This window comes from Oryza glaberrima, chromosome 2 (genome assembly GCF_000147395.1).
Source record: "Oryza glaberrima chromosome 2, OglaRS2, whole genome shotgun sequence".
Lineage (NCBI taxonomy): Eukaryota > Viridiplantae > Streptophyta > Magnoliopsida > Poales > Poaceae > Oryza > Oryza glaberrima.
The window spans coordinates 14,536,067-14,551,576 of NC_068327.1; positions in this window are offsets into that span (position 1 = coordinate 14,536,067).

Below are 15,510 nucleotides of genomic sequence, written 5' to 3' on the forward strand. Positions count from 1 at the left end.
GCCAACCGAGTCATCGTCATGTACCTCAGGTGCTTCACCGGCGACCGGCCGCGACAATGGATCCACTGGCTGCCATGGGCCGAGTACACCTACAACACGCCGTACCAGACGTCACTACGGGATACCCCGTTTCGCGTGGTGTACGGCCGCGACCCACCAACCATCCGTTCATATGAACCAGGTGAAACACGGATGGCGGCAGTAGCTCGCAACATGGAAGACAGGGACAAGTTCCTAGCTGACGTACGCTACCGGCTGAAGCAAGCACAAGCAGTTCAAAAGGCCTTCTACGACCGGCACCACCGCGACGTCTCCTACCAGGTCAGCGACTGGGTATGGCTGCGTCTACGCCACCGCGAACCGGCCTCGCTTCCTCAAGTCACAAAAGGCAAGCTAAAGCCAAGATTTTTTGGCCCCTACCAAGTCACTGAGCTCATCAACAACCTTGCCGTGCGGCTGGCACTACCACCGCGCACTCGTCTTCACGATGTGTTCCACGTCAGCCTTCTCAAGAAGTTCGTGGGAATGCCGCCGGACGCACCACCACCACTGCCGGCCATCCACAACGGTGCTGCCATGCTAGAACCTGAACGTGCCACCCGCATGCGGCTTGCTCGAGGAGTGCGACAAGTCCTCATCGAGTAGAAGGGAGAACCGGCAACATCGGCAACATGGGAAGATGTGGACACCTTCATGGATCGCTATCCAGCATTCCAACTCGAGGACAAGCTGCTCGTCAAGGGGGGGGAGAGATGTCATGTGGGGCCGCACCTATACAAGGAAGGGCCGCAAGATCAGGGGCACTGAAGGCGCGCCGTCGACGGCGTATACGCGATCACGCGCGGCTGAGCAGGATTAGCGCGTGGATTTGAAAACAGAAGGATCAATCAGATCCTTAGTAATAGGAATAATTAGTTACAATGATTTGATTAGCGCCAAGAATTAAGGCCCGAGAGCCTACTTAAGTTTTGTATTCAGAATTTGGAAGAAAAGGAGTTGATCACAAACTTTCTATTCTTCCTCTTTGCCTCTGTCTATCGGTGCCGAGGGGGAAAACCTCGCCCAACATCACGGCGCGCGGCTACGAACTCCGTAGCCGAGGGCCAGCTACCCTATTACACAACGCGCTTGACGAGGGAGAGGAGATAAGGCTGTGGAATGAGAGGTGAGGAGATAAAGAATGGGACTTAAAAATTTTGAAATTGATATGAGGGAAGATAGGAGGGGGAATAGACTTGTAGGCGGGCCTTTAAGAGGTCAGCACGCGAAGATTGATTTTCGTATGCGGCCCCTTAAGAGGTCCACCTGCAAAAATAGGCTTATTTTTACGTGCGGACCATTAAGAGGCCTGCCTGCGAAAATCAATTTTCTAAAGAGCTCCTTGTATAGGAAAATCGATTTTGTGCTGTCTATCTGCAATCTAAAGAGCTCCTTGTACAAGAAAATCGTTTTTGGTAGTAGGCGCGGGGCGGGAGGCTACGTACAAATGGGCTCATGGGCTCTCTCGTTTGGGCTGTTCTGATCCATACCTTTGGGATTTGGGTGCATCCAAACCTTTGAGATTTCATACAATGATTGACGTTTTTTTTTATGATGTGGATGAACTACAGGATAGGAAATTGGGTAATAGCTACATTAAGTGAGGATCACTTATAGATTTATAGGATTTGGCAAGAAAAAATGAAGTAAGTTGACAACCTCCTCCCTCTTTTCTCTGAATTTGATGACGCTCTCTCTCGTGGCTCGATCTTCTAATAAGGGGATAACTCTCGCTTTGATCGAGTGCGACGTTTGCGACGTGGCTACCAACCAGAACAAGTCCATTCATGCTTGGTTGTATGCATATATTTGATGGTCACATCAGAATCCCTTTCCCATTCTTCAAGTATTTGCTTTCTTCTTCGTCGTTAGCGACTCAATCTCGTACGATGTGGGATATTACACTTAGCTAGGACGATTAATTCTCTTTTCAGTGAGTGAGCAAGCTTCATGGGATTGTATGTCTCGCGGCGATGGCGGGAGGATGAAGCAAGAAGGAAGAGGGAGATGGAGTTAGGAGGGTACAAAAGATTGCTCGATCTGGTGTAAATTGTAATTCAACCTGGATGTGGAGAAGGCCATCACATTTTTTAAGGGACTTCCGACCTAGACCTAATAGAAGGGGAAGGGGGAACGTTGGAAGCAGAAACCAAACATATTCGGTAGCAAAGATGCAAATTGGAGTAGGGGCCATGCATACTACCAAAGATGTTTGTACGTTGCAACGGGTGAAGACAATTTCCACGATTGATAAAAACTTTACCAATTTAAATGACAAACAAAAAAACAAAACAATGACAAAACAAAGTCATAAATCATATATAGTATTAAACCCGGTTGCACTCGCTTCATGCATCATCACATGAAGAATCTCTTATGTACACCTTTCCATAGTCTCAGAAATCGATCGGGTGGCTATTCCATAAGTTGACGTTTATGTTTTCTGCTATATGTCATCGATCAAAGATTGAAATTTTGACTATTCAATTAGTAAAAGAATTTAACTGTAGATGGAAAACATTTGCAAAGTAACACTCTTGCCCCATACACACCTTAATGATAATTTTTAAAAAAATATTTATGAGGAGAGAAATTTGGAAGAAAAATGAGGGAAAAAGAGAAAAGGAGGAGAAAAGAGAGGAGATTGAAAGGGGAGGAAGAGGACATGATGATTGGGAGAAAAGAAAAGGAGAAATAGCAAAAAAAAAAGGAGAGAGAGAGAAGACGTCGATCGGGGAGAGGCGCGCGGCGCGGGATGGAGCATCAGGGTGGTGTGAGCCGGTTGGATTAAGCTGGGTGGAGTCACTTCGAATTGGATACGGTGACATAGAACCAACTCAAACACTTATGACATACTCCCTCCGTTTCATATTATAAGACTTTCTAGCATTGTCCATAATCATATAGATGTTTGTGGAGATTATAGATACCCCATATCTGCATGACAGTTATACTTTAGTCGGATATATGGTACCAAATATAGATAGAATATCTTTATGAGGACTCGGGTTAGATTCTAAACTTGTATGTCAAGAAAATACCCGGGATCCTAGTCAGCTACAATTGTATTTTATCTGTAATCCCATATTCCGTTAGGATATGGACTGTACTTTGTATTACGGATCCCTTCCCCTATATAAGGAGGGTCCGTGTGCCTCTTGGGGCACGATTCTTTTTTCTCCCAATTATACAATCAATAACACACTCGGCGGAATCATCCCCGGACAGGAGTAGGGTATTACTTCTTTAATAAGAAGGCCTGAACCTGTATAAAATCTCTTGTCTCCAAACCCATCCACTTTCCTAGCTTGACAGCTACCCCCTTTTATTATTGCCAAAATCTTGTTTCGACAGTTGGCGCGCCAGGTAGGGGCGGCGTCAAGTTCTCGCCGACTAGGTGCGATGGGTTTCGTTTGTGGCATCGACGACTTCACCTTCCCTCCCGGGCAGGCGTTCCGGTTCGGCAGCCTCAACTTCATCACCAACGACTTCGGCAAGATCTCTCTCCTTGACTCGGACTCAAACCAGTCGGGGAGAGACCAGGTCCCCGTGCCATTCGGTATTCCGAACTCGGCCGAGGCCTACTCCAAGATCATCTTTCCCGAGTCGGCTTCAAACCACTCGGACGAGATCCAATCTACTCTTCCGCGACCAAATCAAGACGACGGGTCCTATCCCGCAATCTTGATGAAACTTCCTGATGACTTGGCCATCTTCACAGCCAAAACATCTCCCACTCGGAGATCTAGGCGAGCTCCGGCATCGGCCCCGATCCAGTCTAGATCCAGGGAGGTTGGCGTTATACTTCAACCTCTTGGGACAGTCTCGACGGAAGAGTTGGATGGCTACCGCAGCTCTCCCGGCGTTAGTTCTCGACCAACCAAGATTCTCGACTACGACAACTTCGGCTACCACTACGACCACGGCGACCTCGACAACTTCGACGACAGCTATGAGGATAACTACACGCCCCTCTTCTTCGGCGTATTCATGGCTGACAACGAAACGGAAAAACAGCGCCGAGCCCGAGAAGCGGACCAAGATCGCGCGCGGCAAGAAGCTGAACATCGCCGACTGGAGGAAGAGCGACAGCGACAGGAGCGAGAACGACTACAGCGTGAGCAACAAGATCGCGAACGGGTTGCAAAGGAGGCTGAAGATCGACGGCAACACGCCTTGGAATTCGGGCGACGAGCGAGAGAGCTCATTGGGCAACAAGACGTCGATGGAACAGCGGTCTTTCGCACCCCCCAGCAGAACGTGGTTGCAGCAATCACTCTCCTCGACACCCTCCTCAAGGAAGACGCACTCAACCAAGCCGATCATGTTGTCAACATCTTGAACCAGACGAAGACCATGATCGCTGCCTCGGTTCTAGCTAACTCTGCAAGCACCCGCACCCCGACTGGCAGCCGAGTTCCTCATCATCAGCCAAGCCTCAGCGTCACCGGCACAGGATCTAGTCGCAACAGCAGGGGTCACGACGAACGATCCGTTCACTCGCTTCCCGAACATCACAGGGAGCGCCGAACTGAACGGCCTTGTTCTCCACCTCGCCAGCGTCCCGTCGACCTTCGCGACACGATCAACCAGCGCCGTGCAGCGCAAGGTCACCGCCATTCGCCAAATCACTACGACGATGACGTGGATGGAGTAGCTGCCTTCACTAATGACCTGCGTCGAGTGGATTGGCCAGTCGGCTTTAAGCCGACTGGAATCGAGAAGTATGATGGCACCACCAATCCAGAGTCTTGACTCACCGTCTACGGACTCGCAATCCGCGCAGCAGGAGGAGACAGCAAGGCCATGGCAAACTATCTACCTGTGGCCCTAGCGGACTCCGCCCGATCCTGGCTCCACGGACTACCCCGTGGCACGATCGGATCATGGGCGGAACTTCGTGATCACTTCATCGCCAACTTCCAGGGCACCTTCGAACGCCCCGGCACACAGTTTGATCTCTACAACGTCATTCAGAAGTCTGGAGAATCCCTTCGAGATTACATCCGACGCTTCTCCGAACAACGCAACAAGATCTCCGACATCACCGACGACGTCATCATCGCCGCCTTCACTAAAGGCATTCGCCACGACGACCTAGTCGGCAAGTTCGGACGTAAACCTCCTAGGACGGTTAAGCAGATGTTCGAAAAAGCCAACGAGTATGCCAAAGCCGAAGATGCTATCACCGCGTCCAAACAGTCGGGCACCACTTGAAAGCCATAGAAGGACATGCCGACTGCAGAGGGGAGTGGAAGTAACAACCACAAGGATCGCAAGCGTAAGCCCGAAGAACTTGTGGCGACCACATCTCCATCTTCCCGACAACGTCCCCGCGTCAACACCTTCGACAAGATAATGAACTCCCAATGTCCGCATCATCCCAATTCCAACCACGTGGCCAAAGATTGCTTCGTCTACAAACAGTTCGCGGAGCAATACGTCAAGAACGCACGCAAACCTGCAGACGGAGATTAGGGCACATCAAAGAAGAAAGATGATGAAGACGATGCCCCGACTGGTTTTCAAGATCATCGCAAAGAACTTAATCATATTTTCGGCAGACCCCTGGCTTATAAGTCCAAGAGAAAACAGAAGCTAACAGAACGGGAGATCAATGCGATTCAGCCTAACACGCCCCAATATCTTCGGTGGTCAGAGACAGCAATTAAGTTCGACCGCTCGGATCATCCCAACCGAGTGGTCCACCCGGGGCGGTACCCCCTGGTACTAGACCCAGTGGTTCGGAATGTCAAGCTCCGACGGACTCTCATCGATGGTGGCAGCGCACTCAACATCCTTTTCGCTAAGACCCTGGACGATATGCAAATTCCTCGCACAGAATTAAAGCCGAGTAATGCACCCTTCCATGGTGTTATTCCAGGATTGTCAGCTACACCACTCGGTCAGATCACCCTTCCAGTTACCTTCGGCACTCAGGAGAATTTTCGCACAGAAAATGTCTGTTTCGAAGTCGCTGATTTCGAGACAGCATATCACGTTATACTCGGACAACCGGCTCTAGCCAAGTTTATGGCCGTCCCGCACTACACCTATATGATGATGAAGATGCCCGGTCCTCGAGGGGTCATATCACTACGGAGCGACATCAAGCAAGCCGTCACGTGTGACAAAGAAAGTTGCGAGATGGCTCAAACCCACGAGACCACTCTCGCCCGCGAAGAGATCCGACTGGCCGCGTCCACGGCAAGCGAGGGAAAAGTGCCTGCAACCAAGCTGACGAAGACCGAAGAAAGTGATGCCAAGACGAAAAAGATTCCCTTAGATCCCTCCGATCCTGACAAGACTGTTGTAATAGGTGCTGAGTTAGATTGTAAATAGGAAAGCGCACTCATCACCTTTCTTCAGAATAATAAAGATATTTTTGCGTGGAAACCATCCGATATGCCTGGTATCCCCAGAGAGGTGATTGAGCACTCTTTACATGTTAAGGAAGACGCCAAACCCATCAAGCAACGACTCCGCCGTTTTGCACAGGACAGGAAGGACGCGATCAAGGAGAAATTAACCAAGCTGTTAGCAGCAGGCTTCATTAAGGAAGTCCTTCATCCCGACTGGCTGGCTAACCCAGTCCTGTTTCGGAAAAAGACGGAGCAATGGCGCATGTGCGTCGATTATACCGACCTCAACAAAGCTTGTCCCAAAGACCCTTTTGGGTTACCTCGCATTGATCATGTGGTTAACTCAACGGCCGGTTGCGAGTTACTCAGCTTCTTGGACTGTTACTTGGGATATCATCAGATCCGACTAAAAGAATCCGAGTGTTTGAAGACCTCGTTTATTACGCCTTTTGGAGCCTACTGCTACATCACCATGCCCTTTGGATTGAAGAACGCAGGAGCAACCTATCAACGCATGATTCAGAGGTGTTTTTCAACTCAAATCGGTCGCAATGTTGAAGCCTATGTTGATGATGTAGTCGTCAAGACCAAGCAGAAGGATGACCTGATTCCGGATTTTAGAAGAAACTTTTACAAGCATTCGTGCTTTCAAGATGAAACTAAACCCGGAAAAGTGCATCTTCGGAGTACCGTCAGGGAAGTTGCTCGGATTTATGGTATCTCAGAGAGGCATACAGGCCAACCCGGAGAAAATCAACGCCATCGTCAACATGAAACCGCCAAGCTCCCAGAAAGACGTCCAAAAGCTGACTGGTTGCATGGCGGCGCTCAGCCGGTTCGTCTCACGACTCGGCGAGCGGGGAATGCCCTTCTTCAAGCTGCTGAAGAAAACTGACAATTTCCAGTGGGGACCCGAAGCACAAAAAGCCTTTGAAAACTTCAAGAAATCTCTCACCACTCCACCAGTTTTAGCCTCGCCACATCCACAAGAGCCGCTACTGTTATATGTGTCGGCGACCTCCCAGGTTATGAGTACGGTCCTGGTTGTCGAGCATGAAGAGGAAGGCCATATTCAAAAAGTCCAACGACCAATCTATTTTGTCAGCGAGGTTTTAGCCGACTCCAAGACAAGGTATCCTCAGGTTCAAAAGTTATTATATGGTGTCTTAATTACCGTCAGGAAATTATCTCACTATTTTTAAAGTCACTCAGTCACGGTGGTCACATTGTTTTCACTCGGGGATATACTTCATAATCGCGAAGCAAACGGACGGATTGCGAAGTGGGCCTTAGAATTGATGTCTTTGGACATATCTTTCAAACCACGAACTTCGATCAAGTCACAAGCTTTGGTTGATTTCCTTGCCGAGTGGACCGAGTGCCAAGAAGACATGCCAGAGGAAAGGATGGAATATTGGACTATGCATTTTGATGGGTCGAAGAGGCTTACAGGCACTGGAGCTGGGGTCGTCTTGATTTCCCCGACTGGAGAAAGATTGAGCTACGTATTATGGATACATTTTTCTGCGTCCCACAACGTGGCGGAATACGAGGCGCTACTCCATGGATTAAGGATTGAAGTCTCTTTAGGCATTCGCCGATTAGTCGTCCGTGGAGACTCTCAGTTGGTTGTTAATCAAGTCATGAAAGAGTGGTCTTGTCTAGATGATAATATGACCGCTTATCGACAAGAGGTACGCAAGTTGGAAAATAAATTCGATGGACTGGAGCTCACCCATGTCCTCCGACATAACAATGAGGCAGCTGACAGACTGGCCAATTTTGGTTCAAAACGGGAAGCAGCTCCTTCAGATGTGTTCGTCGAACGTCTTTACAAACCAACCGTGCCCAGAAAAGAGACAATTGAAACCATGGATACTCAAGGCGTAAGCATGATCGAAGCCGACTGGAGAGAACTGTTTATAAAATTCTTGAGCAAACAAGAACTCCCTCAAGACAAAAATGAAGCCGAGCGGATTTCCAGGCGCAGCAGACTTTACATTATTTATGAGACTGAGCTGTACAAGAAAAGTCCATCAGGAATACTTCAGCACTGTGTATCTTCGAAGGAAGGGAGACAATTGTTGAAGGATATACATTCTGGTATTTGTGGTAATCATGCGGCTGCACGGACCATCGTCGGCAAAGCTTACCGACAAGGTTTTTTCTGGCCTACAACTGTGTCCGATGCGGACAAGATTGTGCAGACATGCGAAGGTTGCCAATTTTTGCCAGACAAACCCATTTGCCAGCCCAAGAGTTGCAAACCATCCCGTTGTCCTGGCCGTTTGCGGTCTGGGGGCTTGACATGTTCGGCCCATTTAAATGGGCAGTCGGCGGTTACACACATCTCTTTGTGGCTATCGACAAATTCTCCAAGTGGATTGAGGCTAAACCGGTCATCTCGATCACAGCAGATAAAGCTAGAGATTTTTTCATCAACATTGTGCATCGGTTTGGGGTACCTAATCGAATCATCACTGACAATGGCACTCAATTCACTGGCAGAGCATTTAAAGACTTTTGTGAAGACTTCGGCATTAAAATTTGTTATGCCTCCGTGGCACACCCTATGAGGAACGGACAAGTTGAACGCGCTAACGGCATGATACTACAAGGGATCACAGCACGAGTTTTCAACTGACTACGCCCCTATGCTGGCAAGTGGCTAGATCAGCTGTCGTCCGTACTTTGGTCTTTACGCAGTACTCCTAGTCGGGCTACCGGCCAGTCGCCGTTCTTTTTGGTTTATGGCGCAGAAGCAATGTTGCCGAGTGAAGTGGAATTTGAATCACTATGATTTCGGAACTTCAACGAGGAGGGCTATGAAGAGGGCCGAGTAGACGACATCAACCGACTAGAAGAAGCCCGCGAAGCAGCTTTGATTCAATCGACTTGATATTTGCAAGGGTTGCATCATTATCATAATCGGAATGTTCGATCGCGAGCCTTTTTAGTCGGTGACCTGGTTCTGAGGAAAATTCAAACAACACAGGATCGGCATAAATTATCTCCCTTATGGGAAGGACCATTCATAATTTCTGAAGTCACTCGGCCAGGTTCTTATCGACTCAAGCGCGAAGATGGTACTATCATCAACAATTCTTCGAATATTGAACACCTTCGTCGATTTTACGCTTAGGCATTTCGTTTGTATCTTTCCTCTTTGACTGCTAACTTCAAGTTTTTCCTCGAAGTTTTCAGTCAGGGGGCTACTATAATAATAATGGAGTGTGATTTTTATCAATTCAATTTGCTTACTTGATGTATCATTGCCCTGTTTGATTCCTTGGCTTAGTCAATGAGGACTGAAAGTTTTTTAACAACTTTTGCGGGTTTTAGGCTCAACAAGGTTTGACAAAAACTTTTAAGAAATCAGGAGCTAAGTTAAGATATCAAGCACAGCATAAATTCATCAGTATTGTACAAATTGTGCCTCCATCATCATTAATCATCAAGACTATCGGTACATTAATCAGTATCAGTCTTTTCATCATCAGAAATATCAGGACCAGTCGGTCGGAGACCGGTGTCCTGAAATCTCTCAACTACATCAGCAGCAATTTTGTCAGCCGCTTTCTGCGCATTACTGATGAGGTCAAGAGCAGCTTCTTTGCTCGTCCCATCTGCAAAGCCATCAATGGCGTCAATATCAACTCTCGGATAAAGGGATTTAGTCATCGCCAACGCCATACTTGCTCCCATACTTCCAGCTTCTTTGATGTTCTTGAAATATATATCCGGAGCAACTCTCAGCTTGTCGAAAATTTCAGAAGTATCAAGTGTTCTCGGGCCGTTGTTATTAAGGAACATCGCTTGAACAATTGGGGCAGCAGCGTTAGCAACCTCATCCCGGGCTCCTTCAAGTTTTTTGATCTTGCCAACCAGGACGTCGAATTGAGCTTGAGATTTGATCTTGCGGTCTGCATCGACAGATTCATATTAATAAGTCAGCATATGGAGGATAATGGCTTTTGAGGTATTGATTGTTGATACCTTCAACTTCCTTCAAAGCCAGGTCTCTTTGACTTGCCAATTCTGCCTTGTCATTTTCCAGAGTTTGAATTTGCTTCTCCAACTGAGATATCTTGGCAGCTTGCACTACATTGATTACTGTAAATTAAGATTGCAAAGATAACGGTATAAGTCAGTTGGGCATAGTCTGCGCAAACCTTTTGATGAGCCACTTAGTTCAAAATTGGATTCTTGGAGCTCAGCAATTCAATTCCTCAGATCATGCTCATTTTTCCTGGCAAGCTCTTTTGTCTCGTGCAGCAGACTCCTGGTGGCTTCGAGGGTCCCGAGATGAGGGACTAGCCTCTCTAAGGTTGCCGTTTTAGCTTTGTTCCTAAGATGAATCCTCTGCAAGACAGTTTAATTAGCGCATCAGTTAAATGGCAAACAAGATGGTTGAGATCAGGTACCAGAGGGCTTACGTTTACAATGCGGGTTGCCTGACCAAGTGCCTTCTTCAGTAGGCATAACTCTTCGTCCTCTTTTTGCTTATTTATCACGATCCCTTGAGGCTGCATGTTGTCATCCCACCACTTGACCAGAATCGGAGGGCGTGAATCCTCAGCTGCTTGTATGCGGGGAATTTCTTCTTCATCACTGATCATTGGCCCTAATGTATCCACTGACAGAGGTTAGATAATTGGTCAGAGTTATTTGGGTTGGCATGGTTTCAGACAAAGTGTTTTACCCGTAATGATTTCTAGACAAGGACGAGTGGATTCGGATGCCTTTAAAGGAGATCCAGATCTCTGGTTATTGCTGGCGTCTTGACCGCGAAGGCTGTCTGCTTGAGCTCCACCTTCTGGAATTTCTTGGCTTGGCCCTGCGTCCGACTGGTTTCCAGTCGGGGGCTCCTGATTAACTCCGGCTTCGGCTTCGGCCGACTGGTTTCCAGTCGGGGGTTGATCACCGGATTTTACATTATCGGTTGCCGGCTGGTTGTCACTCGGACGGTCCTCGGCAGTTGGCCCGGTTTCTTTAGAAGAACTTGCGTCCACACTAGTCAGGTCAGAATCTTTCCCAGACGGATCTATATCAGATGGTTTCCTGCAAATTTGATTATCAGTGTTATTGCCGCAATGGATGCGCATCAATGCAAGAGAGATCGTTATATGAGTTGCACCTAGAAGACTTCCTGATCTTTGGCGCAGGGCGACTGGACGTTTTCTTCCTTGGAGTAGCCTGTTTTGGTAGTTTCTTGGTTGTCTCTCAGTCTCCAGGCCTCCTGGTAGTATCATCGGCTTCGTCGTCACTTAAAACCATTTTCCTCTTTCGAGAGTCTGACTGGCCGACTGGATCAGAAGCACTTGGTTGAGTTTTAGACCGAATTCTTAGTCCTCCGCTGCCTTGCCTAGTTTGGTGGCGGGGAGATCGGCGTTGAGCGATTGGGGGATCCGAATTCATCGAAGCAAATTCCTGGATGTAATATCTTTCATTGTTAATTAATTCAACTGGAAGACAAGATCATATTTTGAGGAAGGATGAAATGTTTGAGCGCATACCGGTGGAGGAGGGTTGAATGCGTTGAATGGCACAACGGGCAGCAGATGTGAATAGCTGACAACAATAGCGTTTGAGAAGATTTTGTACATTCTTTCTTTCATGACCTTAAAGTCAAGAGAATCTGGATCTTCCCGATTTGGATCATGCTTGCCATCAAACTCAAAAGCTGTGCGGGCTCTTTCTTTGATTGGAGCTAACCGACACTTGATAAAGTGCCGGGTGATCTGCTCTCCTTGAAGACCCTGTTCTTTCAGCTTTATCATCCTCTCCATCAGTTCTACTGCCTGAGCAGCTTCATCTCCCATAGGCAATGAGTTCCATGTGTCCTGGTAAACCGGAGGAAGACAGCAGTACTCGGGGAGTGCGGACTCAGGATTCTGAACATAGAACCAGTTCGTATGCCAGCCTTTGTTCGAGGTTTTGAAGGGCATGGAGAAATATTTTTGGCTCAAGGTTCCTCTGAGTTGGAAACCAGCTCCCCCAACAACGCACGGGTTGCTTTTGTTTGGCTGGGGCTTGAGGAAGAAGATGCGGCGGAACAAGGCGAAATGAGGCCCAATGCCCAGAAAAGCTTCGCAGGCGTGGATAAAATTGGCAATATGTGCTATGGAGTTTGGGTTCAAGTGATGCAAGCTAATCCCGTAGAAGTTCAGAATGCCCCGGAAAAATCTCGAGGTTGGAAGAGAAAATCCGCCATAGAAGAAATGAGCAAATACCACGATTTCGTGTGTATCGGGGGTCGGGAATGCCTCACCAAATGCTGGTCGCCACCCGATGATCTCTTTTGCTGGAAGAACACCGTGTGCCACCATCTCCTTCAGATTGTCTTCCGTCACATCGGAGGGCGCCCACTGACTCTCGAAGCTCTCTTTCTTCCGCCATGAATGTGAACTGGATGGATTGATTTAGTTCGAGATATGGCTGGAAAGGGATGGGGAATGTAGACCCCCGTTTTTATAACAGGAATCATTCGTGTAAACAGTACCATTTCCCTGGATCAAGTAGTCTGGTACACACGAGTTCATAGCTGAAATACCAAAAGCTCATACACGAGAGTCTAGTGCTAATTATTACATCATAGGCCCGCAGGCATTGTCTTAAATTATCGGACCAAGCGATCCGGAATACATCCAAAAGCAGAAATAGATGAGGCAGCGGAATTCAGGCAGCGGCATGCCATTGCCACAGGCAACGACCGTACTAAGACCTACTGAGCGCCATCGTCTTCATCTCCCTCCTGGTAGTAGGCATAGGGATCCTCCGAAGCTTCATCTCCCGCTTCTGATTAATTTTATATTTGCAAGGGTGAGTACCAACCGTACTCAGCAAGTCATCACAGCAAGAATGCACATGATAGGGGTATTCAAAGGATGGCTATGGTTCCTTTGCGCAAAGCCAGTTTTGTGATTCTTTTCACAAGCCTAAGACCTAGCACAGACTGATCAAATTTTAGTACCAGTGTTCATATTAAACAATGATGGTTCTGTCCACCATCCATTGTGATCCTAAGGATAGCTTCCCGCCATTGAGTCGTCATGGTTTTCTGAGAACGTCCACATTCCCACCTCTCAGGAAGTGGCTCCATCAGCATAAAAATCATCATGCAATATCTCATCCCTCACAAGTTAAAGAATTTAGAGTCTAGCCAAGTGTAATACATGTCCCGGTGCTCAATAACCGCGAGCACGGCTATTCGAATAGATTTGGTTTACTCACACTGCAGTGGATGTACACTTTACCCGCACTCCGCGACTACCCAACACATGAGCCTCGTCTCAACACATGAGACGCGTCACGGCAAAGCTTTTCGATAACCTCGCATTGGCAGTACCCGCTCCATGAACTTAAATCCTCATGCACTCTAGGCGTCCATGTTTCTAGCAGTGAGAGGAGTTCTGGCGCTCCCGGGAAAGAGAAGTCTCACACACATATTAAATTATGGTTCAAGTTAAGTTCTCTCTCTCACACACTCATGGCAGTCCTACCAATGGCGACACCGATGTAGGGCACGCCTCTCGGCCCTACCTCAACGGCTGTCCCACCGTAGCGCACCTGCCTCACTCAGGGGTGAACCATCTATGCAGGGATACTGCCTCCGCTCGGCTATCTAATCCGCTAGGTCTATACCCATACGAGAAGTACGGTTGTACGGGGGTCGTTTCATGCTTAAATTCATGGCTCGGTCCTTAATTGACCGGGGATGGTACTAGCCTTTTCCAGATACCACCCAAATCCTCCGTCCGCCCCAGTCGAAAACAGTTGTCTAATTTTATTTCCCCTTTCACAAATCATGTCTTCAACATCATGGCAATGTGGCGCTCATGTCTCCACATGCCGCATCTCAATTACCTTCCCAAAGGTAATTTCTCAAGCATATAGCATTTGATAAATATGAGTTTGCATGATTCTAGAATAGCATTTCTAAGCGATTGTCATAGTTGACTAGGGACTCATACGTAAACATGGTTACAAAGATTTAAGGGTAAACAATAATCAAGGCATGGCATAATCACAAGTGGGATGTTCATCATTGCATGCAATTTTATTTGTAAACAAAACAATTTCGCAATTGGGATCAACATGTTCAAGGAATAGTGATGACTTGCCTTGCTCAAAGTCTTGCGGGTCTTGGCCTTCACTTGGATCCACAACTCCCTCGGGCTCTATAGCTACGTGCGAAAATTGATTTGAATTCGGTTAGAATTCAAATAAAAATCCAAATAAATCCAAATGGAAGTCGAACGCGAAAATCGATTCTTTTATATTAACTTTACTATTCGCGAACTAGGGCACACCCACTTTCGATTTATATATCCTAAACTATTTTGCGGGTATAAATATTTTGTTATCATAAGTTTTTAGTTTAATCTACCCGAGCATTATGTCCATATAATAGGTTAGAAATTTCTATCGCGAGCTAAATGTCGGACGGAATCCTAAAATTATCTTATAATATTATACGTTTTAATTTAGTCCATGACTAACGATTAAATATAATATACGTCTAAAAATTCCTAGCGATTAAATCCGAATTTCTACCATGAATCGATTACTTATAGAGATTATCCAAAAATGATCCACAATAGTCTATAAAAATTCATCTATTTGCTTAGTTATTAATTACATCTAAATTACTACCGCGAATTGATTTCTTATAGAAATTACCAAGAATAATCCATATTTTATATTAAATTTCACAATCCTACGACTATAACTAATCTATAACTAAATTCTAATTATTTTAGATTTTCTAAACTTCCCTAATCTCCCTCTAATTTCCTATTTATTTCTTTTTCTTTTTCTTTCCTTTCTTTTTCTTTTCTTTTTCTCTTCTTCTCTCTTTTCCTTCCTTCTTCCTCCTCCCGGCTCCTCCCTGCCTCTCTCTCGGCTCCCTCTCTCCCTACCCGAGCGGCGACGGCGGTGGACGCGAAGGGGGGGAAAGGCGGCTCACCGGCAGCGGCGGCGACGATGACGACGGCGGCAGCGACGCGGACGACGGCGGCGCGGTTGGCGCGGTGGCTCAAAGCGGTGGCGCGGCGGCCTAGTGCGGCGGCGCGGCGGCGTGGTGACGGCGGCGTGTGGAGGAGGGGAA